The following is a 9,623-nucleotide window of genomic DNA, read 5'->3' as shown; positions in this document are numbered from 1 at the left end:
GGAGTATTTGACCGTGGATTTCGAAGCCAACCCCTCCCTTAAGGTAATCTCCTCCGATCCCCTCGTTTTCATCCATAGGAATTGTCACATTTGCTCAAATCTTGCTACTTTGGGGAAACCCTAGTTTTGGCTTGGATTTGCAAATTTGTGTTGAATGATGTTATGCTTCTCGGTTTTGTAGGCATGGCTTCATCTGGTTCCATGACGAGGCCACCGTGTGCTAACCAAGAAGACATGCCGAACAAGTGGGAGGACGCATCTTTGGACAAGGTGAAGGAGAAAGATGTCGACATCCCGCCATGTTGGTGTGGAGATGTTTGCAAGGTGAAGGTGTCCACCGACCGAAATAAATCATGGACTGAAGGGCGGAGATATTTTGTATGCCCAAACTATGCTTATGATCGTGCACTTCCAACTAACGCCTATGACCAACCACTGGTAAGCTCGAGAAGTAAAATGTTACTATCAAATGTGTGTCAACACTAACAAAAATTTTGTATGCAGTCACCGCCTCCTCTATGCAAGTACTTCACGTGGATAGATCTTGAAGTGCCAGAAGATGTCAAAAAGGACCAATACCAAGATTGTCTTAGGCGGCAACGGCGGTTCGAAGAATCGTTTCGAAGAGGCTTTGAGGAAGAGCGTCGTCAGAAGGAGAGGATGGAGCGGAAGAAACGAGAGGAGGAGAGGGCACGCCAAGCGAAACTTGCTCGTGAGGAGGAGAGGGCAAGAAAGGTTGCAAAGGCTCGCGAGGCGCAAGAGGAGGACTCGGCCCATGACAAGAAGGGGAAATGGCCTCGCTCTACTCAGTAGGGACTTCGCTTCGGTGCACTCGTCGTTAACTATCTTCTACTCAATGTGTCATGAACTTGTGAGGGCATGTGAGATGCTGGTGAAGTATCTTCTATGGCAAGCTGCCATTTGTCATTTGTAATGAATGTGTCGTGAACCATGTCATAGTAACGTTTGAATTGTCTTAAGTTATGAACTCATCGGCATAAAATTTGCGTTTGTTCAAATTGCTGTGATGCTGCAGTCATTGTAAGTGTTATGTTGTTCCGGTGAAATGAATGTGCTGTAAACTCTGGTTTTTCAGTACACAGCCGTGCAGCGCCCAGAACACATGCGCTGCACTATACCATGCAGCGCCCAAGGGATAGGCGTCGCACAGTACAGTGCAGCGCCTAGCTCTTGGGCGCTGCACTATGACTTGGTAATTTTCGTGGATGGTCAGTGCTGAAAGCCTTCTGTGGCCCTCTGGATAGCCATGGCCAGGTCGGCAGCGCCTATGAGACGGGCGCTGCACTGTACTGTGCAGCGCCTAGGCGTTGGGTGTCACACAGTACTGTGCAGCGCCTGTCTGTTGGGCGCTGCAGTGTTGTTAACTGCCAAACTGCAGAAACAGATGCCATTTTGGCCTCATGCAGCATTGACATAACTTGCTACAACATAAATAAAATTACTGTAGACTGCACATACTGAACAAAAACAACTAATAACTTGAACATCACATCATTTAGGACAATTCAACATTACTACTAGTTCGCAAACACAAATACCACACTAGTAAGAATTCACTAACATATAACATAACCTCACAAGTTCATCGACCTAATGAAACGGCTCCAAGAGCACTAACAAACACAAGCACTAATGCCTTCCGCGCGTGTTCCTGGTGCCACGCCTGCAGGCAATCTTCTTCTTCCTGGGTGGACGAGGCTCCTCTTCCTGCACTTCCTCCTCCGCCTCCGCCTCCGCCTCATCATCCAAGCTAGCCATCCGCGAGGTCCCTACGACCACCTTTGGGTTGCCTCTGTTGTCAAAGTCGTTGGGCGTGTACCGGCGTCTGGGCTGCCTAGGCTTGAACACATATGGGGACCAAAGTTGAGCGTCCGCCAAAGTCATGTCATCATCAAGCTCATGGCCCTATCACACAATCAAACAATATGGTGAAGACCGGCGTCGTAATCAAGTGAGAATCACATCTAAAGGATTAGTCATACCTCTTGGGTGACCACGCCATCATCATCCAGATAAGCATATGAGGAACTCACATCGTCCCCCTGATGGTGAGATGAGGGGTCTGATGGTGTACCAGACCTAGAGGCAGATGGTTCATCAAATTCGGGATCACGGCAACCGAGAAGATTCGATAACCGCCTTAACTTCTTGGCCTGACGCTGTAACATGAACACGTGTGGAAGATATCGAACTCCGCAACATAGACTGGCTCTCATAGTGAATGCGATATGTACCTTGAGGAATGCTCGTAGTGAACCATCATCATTGCCTCTTCCAACCGGTGTGTTCTCGAGAATAGACTGGCTCTCATCAGCTGCTTTCTTGATCTCGGTGCGCTGCGGATGAGAAAGAATGAACACGTTAGCCATTCAAACATGTGTAGTACGGCCAACGGGAAACTAAAGAAGGAACACTTTACCACATAGTTAATCACCGGAACAGCAGGGACTCCTTGCCCTACCCTGACATCTCTGTTGTACTTCCCCTTTGATAGATCCTCAAAGTTTACGGGTTCTTCAAGAATATCCTCATTATATGCTGGCGGGCATATCTCAACTCGAGTATTTTCAAGAAGCCATCGTATGTAGTTATCAAAAGCAAGTGGGTTATGCTCACGAAGCTGGGCGCGTGCACTTCTACGAGCCTGCTCCACGCAAAGCTGGAAGCGGGTAACATACGAAGCATGATGCTTGTCCCAGTCCTTTATCTTCCGCTGCCTTCTCCTGTCCAACCTGCATGGTACAATACCAAACATTAGCAAAATCAAGAAGGACTGGCGATGCTTAGTCAATACGCTCTCTTACCTATGAAGTGCTTTGTCCGTATCCACCCATTCCGGCGGGTGAGGCTGGAACAGACCAAACTGACGAAACACGCGATGTGGCAAATGAAACTCAATAGCCCAGTTGCATATCAGTGGGCACCGCATAAGCCAGAGATCCCTATCCCGGAAGCACATCGGGTTGATTCTAAACTCCGGGGTGTACCCAAGTCTGTCATCGGCGCCATATGGCTGCCATTCCACCTATGAAATAGGGCAACAATGCAAAATTGGTGACTTTTTTTGCCAAACATGAGAAATGACTGAAGTAATGACCTCGTTACCTGCTCAGGCGTAATCGTGTCCAACTCGGCAACGTACTTCTGGTACATGAGATTGACATCGTTCGTCATCTCGGAAACCACATCCCACTTGTAAGCCCAAGTGGGGCACCGTAATTCGTCATGTTCATCTTCATACCAAGGATTAAACCTGACGCTCTTCGGGCGTCCAACAGGCAGACGCTCCCAGCTCCATACAGAAAGTAGAAGCATATTACCACCAATGCCTGCACTATCTGTGATCCTGCAACACGCATCGTCCAGCTGCATATGAAAGAAAAACAATGTTAACTTGACAGCAAGCTTGCATTGCTAATGAAGAAATGAGTTGATCACAAAACAGACCAACTACCTGTCGATACAAGTAGGTAAGAGTCGCTGAACCCCAGCTCCATTTGCTATCGAAGACGGTCAACACCTTCAGCCACATCCATGGAGCGTTCTTGCCAGTGGAGTCAGGAAACAAAGTCCGCGACACAACATACCACATGTAGACACGAGCATGTGTCTGGATCACATCATCAGTGGCATCCGGAGGGCACGTTGCAAAGTGAGTTTGAATCCACGTGAAAGCAGCTCCGGCTGCTTTCCTTTCCCTCTTCTTCTTCTCTTCTCCCTCCTCTACATCAGCCTCAGCCTCAGTAGGAGCCATACCGATAAGAGCAATCATCTGCTCGCGCCACCCAGCAGAATCGGTGCTCATACAGGGCCTCAAAACTTCAGATTTGAGAGGGGTGTGGGGGGATCCGAAGGGGGCGCCGCCGCCGCCGCTCTCTGTAATCAGAGCAACTTCCTCAGAGAGGGGGAAGAACTGCTGGGAGGGGCTGGCCCGATGCGGCTTAAGTCAATGTGCAGCGCCCAAGCGATAGGCACTGCACTTTACACAGTGTGGCGCCTAAGCCTTAGGCGCTGCAGTGCTGTCTGTGGGGCCGCAACTGGACCAGGGCTGCCACGCTGGCAGGAGGTGCGACGCCTAAGGCAGAGGCGCTGCATGGTAGTGTGCGGCGCCTAGCTGTCGGGCGCCACACGAAAGGGTCAGCCGAGTGAATTTTTTTCAAAAGCAGGTCAGTTTGTGATTTGATTTCGCCCTCAGGTCAAATATGTGATTTCTGCCACGCGCGTGGGTGTCATTGCCGGGAACGGGTGGCTGGAGCGAGCCTTGCTCTGGTCTTCATCTTGCAGCCACGGCATCAATGGGGCCAATGCCCCCTGTCCACGTTGAAGATGGGCTTCACTTCATGCTTGAGTATGATGAAGATGGTGGAGAAGAAATTATCACGTACAACTTGAGCTCTAATTGCTGAGGTGACTTACGGCACTGCCATCCTCATGGCTATGAAGGATGGCACTTTAGGGTTTGCACATGTGGACCAGTCAACCTTCTACATGTGGTCAAGACAGATGGATTCCAAAAGAGTTGCGTCATGGAGTCAACTTACAATTATCGATCTCAGGAAGCTCCTCCCCTTCCAAAATCCCAAGACAAGACCTGGACTGGTTGGGTCCTTTGAGGGGAGTGATACTGTTTTTGTGAGAACAGACCAGGGCATCTATGAGATTAATGTCAGGTCGCAGTGATGGAAGAAGCTATGGAAGAGAGAAATTCCAATTTCTGATTCCATACACGAGTTTCTACAATCCACAAAGTATGGTTGTATCTATATTTCCTTTTTTTTTGTGATTTGGGGACAACTGTTAAGTAATACTCCATATAAGTTAGTGGAAGAAACAAACCAGTGAATCTCTAATCAGATATAAATTTACATTTCAAATCTTCCCATCCCGTCCGAAATTTGGCTGCCATGCAACAACAACTAATTATGCTCACTTAATTGGCAATCTATATAGCATCATGTCATCCCTTTTTTGCAATCACACCGACAAATCTTTGTTTGCAGAAAGGGTGATGCCCAGTGACACGGCACATTGACAAGGTATGGTTGAATATGCTTAAGGGCGGGAGGCCACTCTCATCAACAAGAAAGATGACAATCTTGGAGGCCACAGGGGTCCGGTGATGAATTATGTCACTATTTAGTAGCCCTTTTGGTGCAGTAGTGCTAGCTTGATTTCTCATATGGTGCTTGGATTTTGTCAGCAAGCTTGTTGTTTCCCCCATGTCGTTGGTGTGCGTAAGTGGGGAATGGATTATCTTGTAATGAACCATGTGCTTTGTTGTTTAATTTTCTTAACAATGGATCTGCAGAGAGTAACTTAGTCCTACCATTGTTGAAAACTTTACAGTTTGCTCTCCCAAATCTAAATTCATCTCTCATGAGTTAATAATGATGACATGTCTAGAGCTAGTGGTTTGTCTCGCCCTAAAGAAGTAGAGATGGTGATGGTTTCTGCATGCTGTCTCACTGATATGCCTTAGTTAATTTAGTGAATATAGTTAGTGTTCTGGTAGAACCAGGGGTCCTACCGGACCTGCTCTGGAGGTTGTAGCGGAAGGATGGAGCGGGGCAAGGTGACGAGCGGGCGCGCCGGCGGCTAGGCGCCGTCTCCTAGGAGGGAGATGGCGGCGGCGATTAGGGTTGGAGGCGGCTAGGGTTCCGGCTCCTCTGGGAGCCGGGCAATAGGGATAATAATATTCTTATTGCTTAATCTCAAAAAGAGTCTTACAGCATATATTTATAACCTAGATAACTTGCATACGAATTAACCTAAGATAACTTGTGGGCTAAGATTGCCCGGTGGGCCTTCTAGGGCCATAAGCCAGGCCGGTCATAACATTTCTCCCCGCCTGCACAAACAGCACGTCCTCGAGCTGTAAGGAGGGGAAGCGCTTGCTGAACTCCTCGAAGTGATCAACCAGCGTCAAACACCTGCGCGTCAGCTGGGGCGGCCAGGTCGGCGGCGACGGTGTCCTCTGAAATGTAGTCTGCAACCTCCAGGTAGAAGAGTCGCGGACAGACGTGGCCGGGCGTGTAAGGCTCGTCGCAGTTGAAGCACAACCCTTGGCGGCGACGCTCGAGTAGCTCGGCCGAGGTGAGCTGGCGGAACGGGCGCGCCGCGGTCGCGGTGAGGTGTGCCGCGGAAGCCTGAGCAGGCCGACCCTGCACGGAAACATCCGGCCAGGGTAGCGACCCAACGGCCCGGGACGGTGATTCCTGTTGGATGGCCACCGCGCGGCGCTCGAACGCGCGGGCGTAGTACATGGCTGTCTGGAGATCCTGGGGTCCCCGAAGCTCCACGTCCACGCGGATGTGATCCGGAAGTCCACCGACGAAGAGGTCGGCCCGTTGCTGCACCGTCACGCCCGACGCGTGGCATGCCAGGGCCTGGAAACGGTCGGCGAAGTCCTGAACCGTGGAGGTGAAGGGAAGGCGGCCTAGCTCTTCCAGGCGGCTCCCGCGGATCGGTGGCCCAAAACGAAGGAGGCAGAGCTCGGGGAAGCGCTCCCAAGGGGGCATGCTGCCCTCGTCCTGCTCGAGGGCGTAGTACCATGTCTATGCCGCACCGCGGAGGTGGTAGGAGGCGAGCCAGGTACGCTCCGATGCGAGGGTGCGCTGCCCGCGAAAGAACTGGTCGCACTGGTTGAGCCAGTTGAGGGGGTCCTCCGTGCCGTCATAAGTGGCGAAGTCAATTTTGGCGAACCGCGGCTTTGTCTGGGTCGGAGCGCCGTGTCAGACTGGCTCAGAGGTGCGGAGTAGCGAGGCTGTCGGCACCTGGTCGGAGTACCCCGGGTAGGGGCCCGCGGAGCCGGATGGCCCGCCGAACTGCAGGGACGGAGTCGGCTGTTCCGGAGCCGTGGTGTAGACCGCTGGTAGTGGCGACGGGGAGGGCGGGAACCAAACCTGGTGTATCGGCAGGCCGGCCGGTGACGGCAGTCCGGAGTTGGGCAGAGGTGGCGCCTGGAGTTGCAGCGGCTGCTGTGGAGAGTGGGCGGACGCGGTGGCAGTAGGTGGCCACTGCGGCCAGAGGGGAGCCGCGGCTGGGGGCCGGCTGCAGGTGCAGCAGCGGCGGTGGCAGCCCGCCGTGCTGCCCCACCTGGAACGGCAACAGCGGTGGCCCGCCAATTGCAGGCACGCCCTGGGACGGCCACGGCAGCCAGAGCTGGGCCGTGGCTGGGGGCGGCTGTAAGTGCAACAGCGACGGGGGCCCGCTGGTGTGTCCCGCCTGGAACGGCAGCAGAGGTGTCCCGCTCGGGCCAGACGCGTTCTGGATCGGCCAGTGCAGCGCCGGATGGCTGTAGGCGGGGGGCGCAGCCGGCGGGGTGGCGTGTGGGCCGGCCAGGTACAGGGTGATGCCCTCGACGGCCGTCACGAGGTCCCGCAAGGTGCTGGACATCTCCTCCGGCGTGAAGACGGGGATCGTCGACGGCGCAGAGGTGACTGGGGCCGGCGGCGTTGGGGACCCGACCGTGGTCATCGGGGCGGTGGTGATGATGGGCAGCGGCGGCATGGGTGGGGATGACTATATAGTCGAACCTGAGTCTCTGGATACCAAATTGGTATAACCAGGGGTCCTACCGGACCTGCTCCGGAGGTTGTAGGGGAAGGATGGAGCGGGGCGAGGTGACGAGCGGGCGCGCCGGCGGCTGGGCGCCGTCGCCTAGGAGGGAGATGGCGGCGGCGGTTAGGGTTGGAGGCGGCTAGGGTTCCGGCTCCTCTAAAAGCCGGGCAATAGGGATAATAATATTCTTATTGCTTAATCTCAAAAGGGGCTGATAGGCGCCGGCGGACCGGGCCGGTCGCTCGCCAGCCGCACGATCAGGCGTGCGCAACCACTCGATGCACTCGTATCTTTCTTTCCCAGCCCTTTGCATGTGTCGTACATGTACGTGGTTGGCGTCTTTCCAGGCCATCGCTCGCGTTCCAGCCCATCGCACCCGTATCACTTCCCTCGTGTACGTGTACGCGTAGTCGTACAACACGCTGCCGTCCCTTGCCAGTCGTAGAAGACGGCCGCCGCCGCCGTCTCCACCGATCGCGACTCATCTTCCTCGCCATCAGCCGCGACTCGCGCCACCATCATGTGGTCGTAGCAGCAGCGCTCGCCATCGCCGGCTGTAGGGTCGCTCGCTGGTGGTAGTATCCATCATTGCCCGTTTCAGCACACACCATTGCTGGTGTAGCATTCGTTGTTGCCGGTTCAAGCAAAAGCAGGCGCCCGGTTACAGAGGAAGCCATCATGTCAGGTGGCGCACACCATGCCAGTTGCAGCATATTGATCGATGGCTCCCAGTCGCGCACCATGCCGGTTGTAGCATCCGGGCCACGCACACCGTCGGTCATAGCATCCCGGCCGGATGCTCCCAGCTACAACAGAGCTGCAACTAGCGTGTCAAATTGCTACAGCCGACATCATTTTTTGTTGCAACCAGTGAAAGTTGGGGCTGTAACTGGCGCGCGGAGGAGCTGCAACCAGCACCGTAAAATGCTACGACTGGCGACCGAGAAAGCTACTACCGGTGTCTTTTTTGCTGCAACCAGAGAAAGCATAGACTACGACCGGAGCGTGGAGTAGCTGCAATAAGCACTAAAAACTGCTACAACCGTCGGCTGGGAAAGCTACAACCGGCCTCTAAAAAAGCTTCAAGCGAAGACGTGGAAGCTGGGAGGCGGCCATGAATGCCCCGTCCCTCGTCGTAGCTCACTGCCGCTGCTCTGCGTCACCACAAAAAAACCTCCATAAATACTCAGCAACAAAAAATCTCGCCGGTCGCAACAAATATTCTCAACGGTCCAAGCAAAAATGATTGACAATTCCAGAAGAAAAATAGGCTTGTCATTGCCGAGTCGTAGCAAAAATTATTGCCGGTCGCAACAAAAATTTTCACCGGTCCCAGCACAAAATGATCGCCAGCAAAAAAATTTACTCGTAATCGGGTTGTAGCAAAAATTCTCGCCGCTCGTCGGTCACAACAAAAATTCTGGCCGCTCCCAGCAAAAATGATCGCTAGTTCCAGCAAAAAAAGTAACTTGCCATTGGTGGGCCGCAACACAAAATTCTCGCCGGTCGCCGGTCGCAACAAGAAGTCTGGCCGGTCCCAGCTAAAATGATAGCCGGTTGTTAAAAAAAGGCTTTGCCATCGCTAGGGCACAACAAAAATTCTCACGTGTCCAAGCAAAACAACTCGTCGTTTGTAGCATAAAAGAAGTTCGCCGTCGTTGGTCACCGCAAAAAACACACCATCCTAGCAAAGCAACTCGTCGTTTGTAGCAAAAAAAAGTTTGTCGTCGTTGGTCATCGCAAAAGGTCACACCGGTCCCATCAGAACGACTCCTCGTTGTAGCAAAAAATGCTTCATCGGCGCCGGTCACAGCAAAAAATCAGGCCGGTCCATCAAAACGGCTCGAGCTCGATATCAAGTTATCAACCGATTGGAGCCCCGCCGGGTTGTCCTGGCAATTGCAACGAAAAAAAGAAAAAGAAAAAAAAGAGTGGACACGGCTAAGGATAGAGATAAGCGTGGGAAGAAAAGCGGTCGGGCAGCTCAATAAGAAAAAAAGCGGCCAAGGCCCACCAGCATGTGGGTCGTTGGTGCAACAGGA

This window comes from Triticum aestivum, chromosome 5D, assembly GCF_018294505.1.
Source record: "Triticum aestivum cultivar Chinese Spring chromosome 5D, IWGSC CS RefSeq v2.1, whole genome shotgun sequence".
Lineage (NCBI taxonomy): Eukaryota > Viridiplantae > Streptophyta > Magnoliopsida > Poales > Poaceae > Triticum > Triticum aestivum.
Note: the sequence above shows the minus strand (reverse complement) of the source record.